Here is a 16,637-nt window from a genome sequence, read left to right on the forward strand (position 1 = left end):
TTCTTCATTTTGCTATTAGAACTGCAGCATACTAAACAAGGACAAATCAATAACTTTCACATAGCGGAACCTACAGAGAGCTTTTAATTCAACGCTAGAACCACTATTTACACTATCCGACTAGTGGTGTTAGGCAGGGTGGCACATAAATCATAATGTAGAGTCGACACTGGTTCTGGCAACAAAATAACGCTGCCAAGGTTAGCTGAGTGACTAAAACCTCTGTCATGAAGTTCCAACACTTACACCTAAATGCCAGTTATTCTGCAATTATCTTGTTGCTTTTCAGTTTACCACATTTTTCTTGGCTCATTGCAGTGTGATGTGCTATTAGCAAGAAATTAAATGCAAACAAAGCAACTACAACATTGGCAGAAAAATGAAGACTAACAAGAGAGTCTTTATAGCAGCATAGGTAACTCACTTTTAAGGCATGAAGACCATATTTTAAGTGACTACGTGTTAGCTGTTTTGTCCAAATTTCATTTATTGCTCCCACTATGTCTGCTGTACAAAGTGCTTTTTTCTTATATTATGATTGATTCTCTTAAAGGGGGGTATGACAGCATATTTTCGTGTATACCATGCTTATTGCATTTAGTTCCCAACCCGTTAAATTACAATTCCCAGAAGTTTTAGTTGATATTGTGTGCTAGATATTTTTAAAACAAATTTTTTTTTCATACAGTTAGAACTCGATTTAACGAATTATTTCATTAAATTGAGAAATTCGCAAAACAGAGAACGGCATCTTTCCGCCCTTCGAAATCTAACATAATAATGTAGCGGCACTGGAACGCTGCCGCATCACTTTTGTAGATAACTCGACCCTGCGCATATGGAAAATCTGCCGAAGCAGCCGAATCGCTTGCGCATGAAAGCGACATCACGTTAAACGGATTCGAATCCAAGGTGGAAGGGTCACTGATTACTGAGTCCGTTGCTCCATGCAGGGGAGCAGCTTACGGCGCTGTCAAAACAAAACCAGGGCCCTTACTTGGGCAACTAGACGTTACTGCTGGTTCGCTGCTAAAAAGCTGCGAGGCATTGTGGGCAAAATAAAGGAGAAATCACTCCTTTTTCATACTCATATCTTCCGGAAAAATTGTTAAATCCGGTTAACTGATTGTTTCGTAACTTAAGGTTCACGAGAACAATGAACCCTGTGAGCACTTGCCGGGGAATCAAAATTTGTTCTTAAAATTCTAACTTCATAAAACGGGTAATCTTTAGATCGAGTTCTAACTGTATTGCGAAATGATTGCAGGTCTGACAACTATTGACTACTGACATCACGAGAGCATACACACTACGTGTCCGGAAAGGATGCAAGCAGCTTGACTTGCATGAGATTCGATTCAAAATCGCCAGTACATCAGGCACGTGTCAACAGGCAAGTGTCATACGTCGAAAATAAAGTCATCGCTATAGCAGGCAAAAGTTAGCATTTACAATGAAGGTAACAATTTTCCTTAGATGACCGCGCTGCATAGGGAGTACTGATACAATCATCTGAGGTCCTAGCTATCAGGTGGGCTTCTATTATTTCTATTGAAGCCCACCTGATAGCTAGGACCTCAGACGAATGTATTAGTACTCCCTCTGCAGAGCTGTAATATAAGGAAAACCGTTATCTTGCTTGTGAATGTTAACTTCTGCCTGCTGTAGCGGCGACTATTTCCCAGTTATGACACCTGCCTCTCGACACGTGCCTGATGTACTGGCTATTTTGAATCTCATGCAAGTCAAGCGTGCTTGTATCCTTTCCCGCCACCACAGGAGAATTTATACTGGCTGGTGGCCGATAAACTTTTTAGTTGTGAGTCAGCGCTCTGTCTTGTGTCCCTTCTTCTCAGTCCTGTCGGTGGGGCTGTTATGAATCACCCTGATTATCACGAAATCGCGAGACACTAATCGAAAAACGGGGGCTTTTGGGGCGAAATGCCCCATTTTACTCCACGTACGTAATAAGCTCGTCTATTTTTCCGCTACTTAACCGCAAGAACGTTGCCTCTACATATTATTTCAACGAAGCTCAAGATATTCGTATCACTGCAGAGTTTAACGGTCGACATTCGTAGCGAAGCTGCACAGCAGCGGTCCGCACTGCGCACCAATGCTCTTAACGATGGCTCCGAAGGCCAGGAATAGGAGCTGTCCTAGGGGTGCCAACTATAGTGCACAAATGAAAAAGCTCTCAGTGCACGGTCTATAAGCTAAACGCAGTAAAAATGCTAGATTACCCTAAAAGACAGATAACGGCTAGAGGATCTTCTTTCTTGTGGCATATGAGAGCAGTAACGAAAACGAGTCCCAATCGCCAATCATGTTCGAGATATTTTTCATAAAGCTCGAAACTTTTCATTTCTTTATGAAATCATTTGTAGCGCCCACAGCTTAGGCACGGATATAGATGATAAATGGAAACTCGTAATTGTGAAGTTCGCTTCCTCAAAACTGAAGTAGAACATTTTTCCTCACGATCCAAATATAAAAGTTCTGTTTACCAAACTAACCGAATTTGCCAAAGTCACACAATATTCGTGTTCTGTTTGATCGAACAAGCTTTATGCGAACCATGTATGCTACATGTATTTCTTCGCCACGGGACGTGCCTGCCAGTTGGATTGTAAGCTTGATCGCACCGCCACTACTGCCAGATCTACATTGAAGCCGCTTACAGTTTGCGGAACTCTCACCCATAACAACCCAAAAGCCCATCCTGAAATCCAATTTCCGTCGTCTTCTCATTAGAATACCTGTTGCATTGTTAAAGGTTTAAGTTTAAGGAAGCTTAACGTCCAAAAGCGACTCGGGCTATGAGAGACGTCGTAGTGAAGGGCTTCGGAAATTTCTGCCGCCTGGGTTTGTTTAACGGGCACTGACATCGCGCAGAACACGCGCCTCTAGAATTTTACCTGCATCGAAATTCTGCCGCCACGAATGCGGATCGAACCCGCGTCCTTCGGCTTAGCAACTGAGCGCCGTAGCAACTGAGCCATCGAGGTGGCTGCGCATTGCTAAGTGCAAGGTGTGAAAGGTTTGTTCAGCCTACGCAGCTTGCGCGTTTTTTATAGAAATTCTGTGCATGCGTGGCAGTAATGGTCCTTTTTCTCTAATATCAAGTTACGGGAGAGTACTTCCTTGACTCAGTCAGAATTAATTAAAAATCCTCACCCTGTACTGCTACAAATGTCCAAATAATCGCCACAAGCAGCAGTGGTTCGGATCTATCTCCCTCCCTCCAGGCAAACGATCACCCCAAGCTGCTAGAAGTAGCGGTGAACTTCTTTTATGGTAACTTATTCTAGGGTAGATGCGTGGCCAGAATCAATGAAGATTACGCTGCTTCTTCGGCGTCTTGACACAGCAGACGATGCGGATTTTCAAACCATTCTAACGAAACCAGTCACACAGCTTGGTATTAGTGAAAAAAGCACCGTTAAATGTCTCGTCCTGCGTTCAGTTCCAGCACGAATAAAGAAGCGATGTAACCGAGAGAGCGATTAATTATTGATGACGAAGTATTTGAGTTCGAACGTGCTTAAACGTTTTATCGCTGTCACCGGAGCTCGAAGTCAGGTGATGGTGCACTGATAGCTGTGCGTGAATCTGTTTACAGCAGTGAATATTACGTCACTTCCGGAACTTGTATGCAGACGTGTAGGTAGTGAATGTAAGAGTTTTATCTTCTGTGTTGACCTTGACATTCGCTTGATTCCTCTTGACGTGGCCAACGTGATGTACTCAATGACCTCGTCACGCGACTTCCTTCAGCGCCTCTTTTTGTTCTTGGTGGTTTTAACTTCACGAATTCAGCTGATACAACTATTTTCCGCATACGTGTGATACGTCATCTGGGCGCCCTTCTTTAATCAGGATTTTTCTCGACTTTACCCTGAAGCACCTTTATCTTCAACCGACTCGCCGCACCTAACATTTAGCTAATGTCTTTGTTACAGTTTTGAAGACTGGACCTGATTTAATTTTTATTACATTTCTAACCTGCGTTCAGTTGCCAATGTAAAATTGCCTTCGACATTCGACCTTCCGCCTTTGCCACGAATTCACCGACATTCATTCGCGATTATAGAAATCCTGGATATATTGCTATCAACAGCGAAGCGAAAAAGTTTATTTGTGACAATTTCGCAGTCTCCTCTTAACTACCGCCCTATGCTCTTAACCAGCGTGCCAAGCAAATTCGTGGACCATATCATCCATTCTCACTGAATGAATTTTCTTGAATTTGAACAGTTTTTTCATTATTCCCAGCACAGGCTCCGGAAGGGCCTATCCTGCGAAACGCAGTTAGCTATTTTCGTCCATCACCTGCATGCGAATCTCGATTTTATCCTTCAAACTGACGCATTTTCCCTGAACTTTGCAAAAGCGTTTAAAAAATTACCTCACAAACGCTTTCTACAAACGTTTTCTTGTTCGAATCTACATCCTAACATATTGCACCAGAGAAAAAAATTGCTGCCTAGCCGTACCCAGTTTGTTTGTGTTAATAACAAAGCCTCTTGTTCACTTCATGTAACATCTGGCGTCCCACAAGTTTGCGTCCTTGGTCTTCTTCTATATTTAATATATATTACCGACCTACCCATACGTGCCTTACCTAACATCCACTTGTTCATTGATGACTGTGTTATTTATCGCGAAGTTCATAACCCCTGCGATCAACCAGCTCTACAAACTAATAAATTAGGTACACGACTGGAGCAATCAGTGGCTGATGGAGCTTAAAACTCGTAAGTGCAAACTTGTGTCTTCTACTAACAAACGTAGTCCTCTGATTTTCCCATTTGTAATCCCGCACGTCACGATTGAATTAACTGACTCGTACAAATACCTTGGCGTAACCTTGAGCAATGATTCAACCTGGAACGTGCATGTAAGAAAAGTCATACCATCAGCTAACAAAAATCTAGGATTTCTCAAACATCATCTACGCCATGAGCCAAAATACCTAGAATAGCCTGCCTAGAAGTTACTTCTCCACCATAACCTGGAAATTGCTCGGCCATCTTGAACCCTACTCAAGTATGTCTGACCAAATTCTTAGAATCTGTACATAATCGAGGCACTAGATCCATTCACTCCTGCCATTCATACAACATAAGCATATCATTATTAAAAGCACAATCTGGCCAGACAACCATTCTTTGTCGCAGTCGAAACGCGAGTATGTGTCTGTTTCATAAATGTTTTTAAAGCTCACTTAATGTGGCGATTTACACCTGTCCTACAGCACGCATTTTGTCTCGCAATGGTCATTCCCTTCAAATTGCCTGTTCATGCACACGTACTGCAAAATATCACTCTTTCCCCGATCAGTATCGGACTGGAACGGTCTTTCACAAGATATCGGCGCAGTTACTTGCTCACCCGCATTTTGCGGCGAAAGCTACATTGGCCATGAACTTGCGATTTGGCTGTGGCACTTATGAGGAGGAGGCACAGAGCCGTTGCCTAGCAACAGCTGCAGCTGGCGGACGCTGCGCGCTCGCCGCGCTGTCTGGCATGACGTTACACTGCGCGCTTCGCCGCGGAGCCGCCCTCACCCGCCCTTAGGCGCTTAACCCCTAACCAACGTATTCAGTGGCGCTGTCTATGGGAGCCACTGAAACCCCTGCACACTCACTGAATAAAAACAAAACCTGTGTCATGGCTGGGAATCTAACCAGAGCCTTTGGCGCTTAAGGCGGAGACGCTACCACCTCGCCATGAGGGCTGAGTGTTTATTATGAATAAAGGCGCATCTAGTGAATGCATGGGTTTCATATGTTAACTCTTTCAATCCTGAAGTCGCCGCGCTTTCGCTACGTATATCCCGGCTTTACAGAGCTCGGCCATAAGCAAATATTTTCAAGTGTATAGCTCCCACATTTATTTGCGAAGACATGCCAATTTGACAAGTTTTTTCTTTATTAAACTGCCCCGCTACATGTAAACCTCACCTTATGTAATAGAGCAAAGCATACGGGCCTTTAAAGTAATAAAGTGGTGTGAAGTCATCAAAAGAAAATTGGATCATTTTCAAATAAAAAAGTTGATGCACACTTTGCTCTGTACAATCTAAAAAGACTCATCCAAATGAACTCTGACGCTCCGTTATTTATTGCATGCTTAGAACATTTTTTCAAATATCATAAAGATTATTTCGTCGAGCTAAGATGCCACATGCATCTTGTGGTCGTCGGGATCCTTACTTTGCTGCGAATGCAGCATATCAGGAAGCCATCACGGAAAGTACAGGTGAGCTTTACTAGCAAGCCTTACTAACTCTCCTTAAAGATGGTGTAAAATGTTTTTAGAATGCGGTCAGTGGTAATCAAACTAATGCTATAGTTTAGTTAGTGCAGGTTTTACGAAGCCTGTAAATAATCCTGACAGCTGCAGTGGTATGAATGGTGAAATTGATTGGTGCTTTTGAACCGCTTTCACTACCCTTGACCCCTTTGTTAGCACTTCTGAATCTGTTTCAACATATCCTGTACTTATTGATGTTGTTAGCATTGCTTCTCTCATTCAAAAGAGCTCTCTTCTGCGCATTCATTGACGCAGTTATAGGAGGCTGTGTGGCTCAACCCACAAAGACCATAGTAGCTGGGTAACGTGGTTGCGGCGTGCTCCCGAGGCCAGGTCATGGACACTTTTGTTGCACGTGAGGATGATACTTTTGGGACGAATTTCTGGGCCCTGTTGCATACCTGCGATTCTCGCCTTCCTGAAGAGGCTGTAGTAACCGGACCTTTGTGCGCTCACAGTTCTTCGAAACGGCTTTTTTTTTCGAACCTGGGTTGCCCATGGAATTACATCTCTCGGAAATTATGGGGCCGGGGCGAATTACCAGAAGAAACTAACGCCATCAGGACACACACCTTGTATCGTTTCGTTTCTCACAGCAGTATATTTCATCATCACCGCCGCTCGCACCATTCATTACATGTGTGCCATTACCAGCAGACATTCATGACAGGTTCCTGCTATAAAACAAGTGGCTCTGTCTCCCGCGCCTAAACCGCGACATCCGTGTTTGTTGCATTCAGAAACTTTAGGTAAAAACTTAGCGAGCACTTTTGTGACTTGGTCCTGAAATTGGACACAAAAATCGACCCATCAGGGAGAAGACACAAGTGTAGACTGCATTGTTTCTTGCACCTTCATTCTCTTCTTGAGTGTGGAGCCTTCTTTTCTCTCCTTTTGCGCCCATTGCCTCGGCTCCTCTCCTCAGCACAGTAACGAGAAATGTTGGAAGATTATCGCCGATTAGCCAAGGTTCCAAGTGTGCGCAATACACGCTAAGACTCAACCCGGGTCTTTATTTTTGAAATATGCAATTGCATGTAGCAGCCTGCGCATTGACCAACTGTTTCTCGAGCTCTTGGTGTGCCTGAACTGTGTGTTGTGGCTAGTCTCGAAATGTACGGACATATTTCCCCACAGTGGAGCTCGAAGGGTGTGAATGAAATTTTCGGTTGTCTTTTTTTTCTTTCCGAAATTCCCCCATAACAGAAGAGGCTTTAAAAAGGAAGCGGTGGGCAACACCACCTTCGGCCATATGCGAGAAATTTTGTTTAAATGAGCAATCGCCCCTATTTTTTCTTTGACAAAAAAGGTCAAGGACTACATTGTGCTAAAAAGACTAGGCACATCCAACAGACTCCTCTCTGACGCATGTTTGCTTGCTTTTATTCTTAAGTCTCCCCAGAAGGACTATCACAGAAAAGCAGTCAGAGGGGTGCAAAAATATGTTTGATCATGCTTTCACGCTGTGCATATCTGTAATGAGCGAATGGCGTGATATGCACCGATATGCCTTTTGGTAAAACTTGATACAAGCGATCATTCCATAATCATAAGGGACCGGTTTTACTGCAAACAGCTTAGTGGTGTTCAGTGAGTTTTCTGGTCGTGTATGACGCCAACGCCTCGTGCATCGAGCCTTTGCCGATGTGTGCATGGTAATGTCTGCCCCAAAGTCGGGCCACATGTCCGATACTTTGCTGCTAGCTCGCAGGAGGCGAACGTGTTAGTCATCCCGGTGACGCTAGGTGGAATCTTGTAGGTGCATTTTGTCAAAGTGTGTCGTCTTTCCCACTATATCGCCTTCCAAGGATGTAAGAGATTAATTTATCGAAAATTTCTACTAGCATGCATCCAAACGGCTGTAACGAAAGCGTCCAAAAAAACCCCCTAAGCACACTGGCTAGAGGTCCTTTTACAGAGCATTACACTTGTATAGCCCATTGAGTTGCCCCCGGCGTAGACAAGTGCGCATGCAAGATTATTTGCGTCGGCTTCCGTTCTACGGGGCTGTAATGTGTCTCGAATGGCTGTAGGTTGTTTTCTGAATAGTCTTCGATGATCCACATAAAACTATATATTGCCGCGAATATTTGCAGTGTTTGTACGTTTTTTAAATCTGCCGCCCCACCACTTTATCGCTTTGTTTGCGACGCAAGACGCGACTAGATTTATCTCGATTGATCGCAGCCAGGCAGAGCTGATTCTACGTTCTTCCGGAATGTTCTAGTAACTTTGCGCTCTTTATCTCGAAAGTTCGCTATCAGCATTAAATTCAGCACGGCCGACAGCGGCGGCCATTCTGTTCGACGACCGCCGAGCACGCTTGTCGCTTCGCCGCCGCCGAGTAATTCAGTCCATTTTGGGTGCAAGTCAGACCAATAAACAGTTTTCTTTTAGAAGACCCTTCTGTCCGTCATCGCTGCTTGGACTGCCATCACCACTACGTCACAATGTTATAAGCTTGCCATGCGAATTGAAAGAAGAGAGCATTTTGAAGATGGACGCATCGGCGTATCATATAAGCGCCGACGAGGCTGCGGAGCGTATGTGAATCGGTTTACTACCTTCCTATACTATACAACGTTTTAAAAACAGCTAAGATAATTTGAATTGTGTACACAATGGCTTCATACAATGTTACGCAAATGAAGAACCACTTACATCCAGAATACATTGTATACAGTCATGACAGTGGGATATCAGGACGCTTCTAAAATTACATAATTATTAACTGAAAAGACAAATTTGTTTTCTGATATGTAGGAAGGCTAGTTACAAAATCTGAAATTTTTAAAATTTTCGTCCGAAATGATCACAATTCATGGCTGAACGGGATAGATACGCCGTGTGGTGATCGAATAAATTGCGACAGAAAGCCCTGTTTACGACCATTCATGGCACATGCGTAGTCCTTAATTGTGTCGCAACGCTTGCTCAATAGTATTTCGCAGCCCAGCTGCTATGATGCGCTCTTTTCGGCTCTCTCGCCAACCTGCTCCATCCGCTCTTGTTATCTCTAATGCTGGGCAGGAACTTTATGTCGGGTCAGGAACACTCTCTCAGGATAAGCTATTAATGGCGAGTTAGATGAGAAGGCATAAGTGCGCCCTATCTCGCTGTTTTTGATAACGGCATTTCTGCGCGCGAATGGCAAATACACCAAGCTTCATTTAACGCTGGATATCGAAATCATTGGGAACTGAAAATCTTCAGTACTGAAATACACAGAGCCATTGAGAAATGGTGGGCTAGAGCCCTGAAACGCCTACCTTCTTATGTAGGAATCGAATCTGCTTAATGACTGTCTACAAATCCAAGGTGTTAAGTTACAGCGGGCCACAACTTGGCGTTGTAAGATCACAAAAGAGACATGTGTTATTCCTACGGCACTGCTAAACACATTTGGTTCTTTGTGTGTGCGATGCCGTTCTTAAGTGCGGACATTCAGAAAAATGTATCATAATTAAGCCCTTCATTCGTGATCTTAGCGCAGAACAAGTATATGGCACAAATACAGACGCAAATCACGGTTTCCACGTTTACGGGACGTGTAATTGCACGATAGCGAGTGTGTGTCGCGCTCGAGCAATCACTGCACCATACTTTGCACACTTCTTGGGGTTTTGGGGTTTTATGCTTTCCTGTGGTGAGGCAAAGCCTCAGCCGTAGCGCGCGTAAACGACGCAAGCTTGTGTTGAGTGAAACATACAGCTTCTTTCACAGCATGGCTTTACGTAACGCGTGGACCATTGTCGGCCAGCTACGTGTTGAAAGCAAGCTCCTGGAACATCAAATGATAGTAGTATGTGGGATGTAACACTTCGAAGCGGCACATTGGCTGTGTAGGATTCCATAGTGTGTTGCTCTGTTTTGATATGATCCCCTTCGGGGTCCTTTACATGCGCTGACATCGCACATCACGGGTTTGTGAATATATATATATATATATATATATATATATATATATATATATATATATATATATATATATATATATATATATATATATATATATATATATATATATATAGTGATTATTTATTTATAATAACAAAAAGGAAGGTAAAAGATGTTTGCTCACCCCGGCATCTGCCATCACTAATCGGCGGCACCTGAGCTGGGGTAGCGGAAATATAGGATAGCAGGCAGTTTGAAGAAGTGAAACAAAAGAGGTGAGGGGATAGCAGGAAAGATTGTGAATTTCACCTCAATCGAAATGCGGCCATCAAGACCAGGATCGAGCCCTTCGACATTAAGAAGAGCAGCCGAATGCCAAAGACACTGCGCTATTGCGGTGAATAGACATTCAGCTCTTTGTCTAAAAACAGCCTTTTAGCTTTAAAATAAAAGGTGATTGTCATCCATGACTTGTCAGTGAGTATTACTTGCACTCATCCATGACTTGTCAGTGAGTATTACTTGCACTCTATAAAACTCCTTTCAAAAAGTGAAAAATTCATCAAGCCCGCCGTTGCCTCCAAGAAACTGTGCACCTTCGCAGAACCGCCCTACCGGCCAAGTATGCCTGGGCTCACGCTGGACTAGGGCGCGTAGATGCTTTATCTGACCTGTTGGGATTTATAACATCGACTTCAGGAGCCAGCACCCCAGCAAAAGTTTTTTCTGAAGATAAAGCGACTCACTTTTCGTAGTTGGGCGACATGTCACCCAAGATCTTCTGGTGCTTTTTGGAGTACCTCCTGTGACGCCTCTTGTGTCCACTGTGCCCAAATCTGCTCGTTGGTATGACACCCGCTGCAATGGTTGAGTCCGCTGCATTGCAATCATAGAGGTTCTTTTCTGCAGATTCCATTGCCCGAGAACTCCTCATAGAAGGTTGGCCAAAGGCTGAGCACGGAATACAGAGTCCACTTAGGTTAGCCCGACACTCATTCACTCTCTCACTTCGATTTCTTCTTCTCTTGCTCAGAGTGCCAGCGGCGGGTATGGTATGGTCTTGGCTAATGCAACTTGGAAGCAACGCTTGGTTAACCCTCGAATGATTATAGTCAGTTTTATATCTTATTTTAAATGATCTGCGCAAATAATTTGTCTAGGAGCTCGTTCAATTTATTGGAACAGCATGGAACCTCCTTTCCTCAAGTCCTGCGTTTTGAGAGCAAAGAGGTCTTCTCTTCTTCATCATCTTTCTATCTGATGGCCTTTGACTACTACAATATCTAGTGTAGTCATTAAAACAGAGTCCCGCGCACCGCCATACCTATGTGATGCTTTCGGTACTTGCTGGGTCCTATTTATTACATAAACGGTGCGAACGCCCAATTGATGGCACAAGCACCAACTACAAGAAGCTTGGTAGCTATCAACAGTAGAAGCGAATGGGTAATAATTTATATGTGCGGCAGATATTGCAACTTCTTCGCCTCTTATTACCCGTAAGCGCTTTCGAGCTTTCCTGGCCTCGGCCCTTCGCAGCAAAATTTAGGTCCACTCACAAACGTTTCACTCATGCGTTGCAAAGGCGGTACATTAAATAATTGACGTACACTTCAAAAAACCCACCAGTTTAATTTGGTCGGACGGCAAATCACACACGAAAGTTGTAAGATGAATCCCCAAGTTAAGTTTTATGTGTAGAGTATTGGTCCAAAATGAACGCACCTAAACTGTTACAATGCATTCATTTTAATTCTTACGTTCTAATATACTTCTTTGAATGCTGCAATGATTCTCTAGAAGCGCGAAAGATTACCTGTTAGTAATGCTAAGCACGGTAGCCTGTATTCCATGTTTACATTTATGTTCGCCTCATTGACAGCGTCGTAGAAATCGGCTTCTTTTGTATCGTGCTCACTTCTCCGCCTGCCACGGCGTCTTAATCTAAGAAGGCAAGGATAACAACGCGCGTTCCTTGTTTGACCTTGAAACTTTTACTTCGCGGACAACGCATGCGTTCGTTCCCTTTTTACGTCACGTCTAACCTTTCAGCCTGTGCGATCGCTAATCAGAACAGTTCATAAGCCTTAGTGACGCCGTGTCTTCAAAAGCAAAATATGTAAAGCCATCAGGCTTAGCGATGCCGTGTCCTCGAAAGCAATATATGCATAGCCTGAAATCAACTCGCCCACGATGCCTGCACATCTCCGACGGTGGACAATAATAGCAGCAATTTTTGCCATTTTAATGCTTGAAAAAGCGGCAGTTGAAGTCGAAACTTGCCAAACGCAAACTTATTCATCGCTCCCTGAGAATGAGATCGCTAGGCGTGCAACAGTTTGGTCAGTCCGTGTAAGAGCAGCCCATTTGTCAAGGACTTCACCCAGCTGTTGTCCACCACCGTTTCCAAAATTACAAAAGTGGAACCCGGAATGTGCCCGCCACATTTTTAACTTTCAGCTGCCGTTCACAATTTCACACATATTCAGTAGTGTAGAAAAATCACACCAGGTTTGAGGCATTGGTCGAGGCCTCAGAGGAAACGACCAAGAAGGTTCGGAATCGTGCATGAATGTAGACCTCTGCGTACACCGGGTGGTCTAGAAGAAACTTTCGAAAAAAAAGGCACTAAATATAGAATGCTGTGAACGTAAATAAAATCATTTTAAGAATAAACTGCCAACCTTGACGAATGAAAGCAACTGTGAATGGATAATAATCAGCCAAGTCCCATAACCTAATAATTAAACATTTAATTGCCCCCCACTGGTTCTTACGGCCAATTATCAGATCGTAGCAGCGGACAAGACCATGTCACATCAGCTTTCAAAGGACAAAAAAGTAATTGAACAACTTGGTGCGAGCAAATCTGCTGTTTTTGATACAATCCCATTCAGAGCACCTCAGCTGTGCAGAGAGGTCAGTGTACATACTAGGGGTGTGTAATTAGTATGCGTGTAATTAGAATCATTGTGGCATAACTACCGTTTCGAGTAATGGGAAGCAGCGAACTGCTAGTGGTGCCTCAGTGGTAGGGGCTTTATGTTATATGGTTTTAGCTATAGCTATCAAAGACGCAACACTGGTCTGCATTGGAGGGTACCGTGCTGTAAGGCAGTGTGACGTCATGCCATAGGTAAATGAAAGAGGACATGACGTCACACTGCCTTATTGCACCATACCCTCCAGTTCAGACCAGTGTTGCGTCTTTGATAGCTATAGCTAAAACTGTATAACACAAAGCGCCATTTTCTTGTGAACCTGACCACGGCGGCCGCGTTTCGATGGAGGCGAAACGCAAAGGCGCTCGTGTGCTGTGTGATGTCAGTGCACGTTAAAGATCCCCAGGTGGTCGAAATTATTCCGGAGCCCTCCACTACGGCACCTCTTTCTTCCTCTCTTCTCTCAGTCCCTCCTTTATCGCTTCCCTTACTCCGTGGTTCAGGTGTCCGTCTAGATGTGAGACAGGTACTGCGTCATTTCCTTTCCGCAACAAGCAATTACTTATTTATTCATTTATTTCCTTATTTATTTTGTTGTGACGACGGGAGCAAATAAACAACAGCCACACCTTATTAAACGAGGAGGGTGAGAGTACGAATGACCGAAAGCCTCCTAGATAATGTATTGAGGCACTGCCTGCTGACCCGTTTGCTGCTTAAGCACTGTCGAGTGGCGAAAGCGTGAAGGTGACGAAAGAGCATTATGCACGCCCGGTTTTGGAACACTCGTTGAAGAAGTCTACGGCGTGCCGTGATCCCACTTCGGTCCAATTATTCTTAGTAGGTACGGAAACTTGAAATCCATTTCGAAGCGTGTCTAATACTGTTAACGCGTGCGCTGTTTCATTCGTTCCAGGAATTGAATACGAGGATGTTCGATTCGGTAATTTCGAATCATTTACTCCCCTAGAGGAAACGAAGCTTTCATTGGTGACGTGTTTTAATGTTCGCCGCCAAGTTCGAACTAGCTGCGCTGCTTTACAATAACATGAGCTTTGGCTTTCTTGCTGGTTTGCAGTGACAAACCACGCTGTCCAAGTTTTCATAGATTAAGTTGAGAAGAGTTGCAGACAAGAACTGATAATGAAATTCATAATAATATGCGAATCGCTGGTGACATTGCCTTGATGCGTAAATGAGGACGAATTTCTGGGCATGAGCAACATTTGAGCAGGAGCAACGATAGTTTCCCATAGGCATCGAAGAACTGAAAGTGTTAAGAGAATAACACGCTGAATACGGCCCCGGTTTCTGAAGAAGACCCCAACTTAGGACCCGAAACGTCCTTTTTTAACTGAGTGAGCTTCTTTATATCCTCTAATGCGTTTCCTTTCCAAGACGAGATTGTTTCATACATTTCAGTTCACTGAACTTCCTGCGCGCCTTATGCGCTGTTTAACTTTTATCCGGGGAAGTGCAACGCAATTCCTCCCGCTCCAGTCTTTTAAGCGACTACTTCTTGTGAGTTTTAAAAGCTCAGTTTGCATAATCCTCTGTGGGGCCTCAACAAACAGGCTGTGTTAATTAAAAGAATAAGATGATAATTCGAAGTTCTTGCTTCACCATGGTTTTCAAATCTACTTATGTAAGCTGGCGGTTCACAGCTCTTTTTTTCCTAGGAGGTTGTCCCGTTTTTTTTTTTTTGAGCACACCTATTTCCAGGAAATTAGTGTTCGATATGAGGGTTTGTATAAGCGAACATCTTCGTCTCAAGCTTCGCTCACTAAGAACTTATTGTAGAGGGTAACATCTCACCTTTCTGGAAACGTTCGGAAAGCGGTATTTTATGCTGCCTTCCATTTGTACTCCTGGAGCATCAGGTGCTTCGATAGATTGCCGGGAACACCCGAACACTAGACGATTTGCCATGGGACTTTCTCGCAACGACTCAAGTGTACTTAAAAGTATTATTTTGGAAATGTGGCAACTTCGATGGAAGTAGCCGTAATGTCTTCACCTCTCCTTTCATTTTCGGTCGAGCAGGGTTGGACAAGAAGACCTCGCGGTATGCTTTACTTGTCATGAGACTGAGGGAGATATCTGGCTGCAGTGCTCTTCGCGGCAGAAAATTATTTTTCATGTGAAGTCTGTCTGCAATGGACAGAAAGAAATCATAACAATGTTAGGGATTGTTTTAGATTCACATGGTACCGCTGCAGGCGCTACTTATATGCGCTCATTTCATTTCTGCTAATGCCGGCTTTGTTTGAATGTAGTGCGAAGACATTTCGCCGATAAGGAGCGACGCAACGATGAGCGTGTCCCAGCCTGAAGCTAAAAAAAATTGATGTGTTATCGACCAGAGAAGGAGCAATTATTTCACGGAATGAACTTCGGCATTGCAATTGGTCTACACAGCAGACCAGTGTATGGTAATTTTAACAGACTTGATCGCCACGAGTGATTCCTTGATTTAGCAAGCTCATCGGACCTAGGATTCCCTTGGGCAGTTAGAAGTGCGTAAGAGTCTTAAACGTGTTGCTTAATGTGTGTTTCTCTGCGCTCCTGGCATTCTAATAGACAGGACCTTAAGGTCGAGGGCTAAACAACAAGCCAGAATAACGATATCCTGGCTGCATTGAAAATAAGAGAACTCAGTGGTGCATAAGAAAAAAAACAAATGATCCATGGCCAGTTTTATAAGAAAGTGAACTCCAAGGGAAAAAAATTGCTGAGGAACAAAAAAGATATAGGGAGATGCGATGTGAAGACGTGCTAGAGGAGGACTGGGTGCGCTGCTGGTGTAAGAGAAGGAAAAATGTATATCACTGGTGCAGGAAAGTCACACAATGGGCGCAGTACAGATGAGGATGACAACGAATATGTTAGAATATAGGCCTTGACACGTGCGCCTGCTTTTCTTTATTTCCGAAAGGGTTTTTGTATTTTGATGTTCACCTTCGAAAGAAAGGGAAGCAAAAAAAACTATACAGCCAAACCAAGGGGAACAAAGCAAAGCGTGAAGGTTACCATACAAAAATACGTTTTTGACCTTGTGCGAATTTATAGTTTTTTTCTTTCAGGTCACGTGGTGCTGCACACGTGCGGCATTGTGAGCCAAGTGCACAGTCCTTAGAACGCAGCAGCAAATATGTTTTACTGTTCCATACGCGTGGAACATATCGCGCAGAGAAGCGTATAGTTGAGCTAGTTGTTACATTTTTCGACTACATAAACTGCGCTGCGACAGGGGACGAAGGAACTACACACGTAGCGCACAAACGAATTTTGAACGGAAAAGACGTGCATAATATATGCTCGAAATATACAACCAGGAACGCATGCGCTTCCCCAAAAAATGAATATCTGGAATCCGATCAGCAACATTTACGCTGTATATTTTTCGGTAAGTGCACGCGCTACTGGTTGTAGATTGAGAGTGTATATTATACATGCATTTTACAATACAGTTTAAATTTG

The sequence above is a fragment of the Amblyomma americanum genome, chromosome 5 (assembly GCF_052857255.1).
Source record: "Amblyomma americanum isolate KBUSLIRL-KWMA chromosome 5, ASM5285725v1, whole genome shotgun sequence".
In the NCBI taxonomy this organism is placed as follows: Eukaryota; Metazoa; Arthropoda; class Arachnida; order Ixodida; family Ixodidae; genus Amblyomma; species Amblyomma americanum.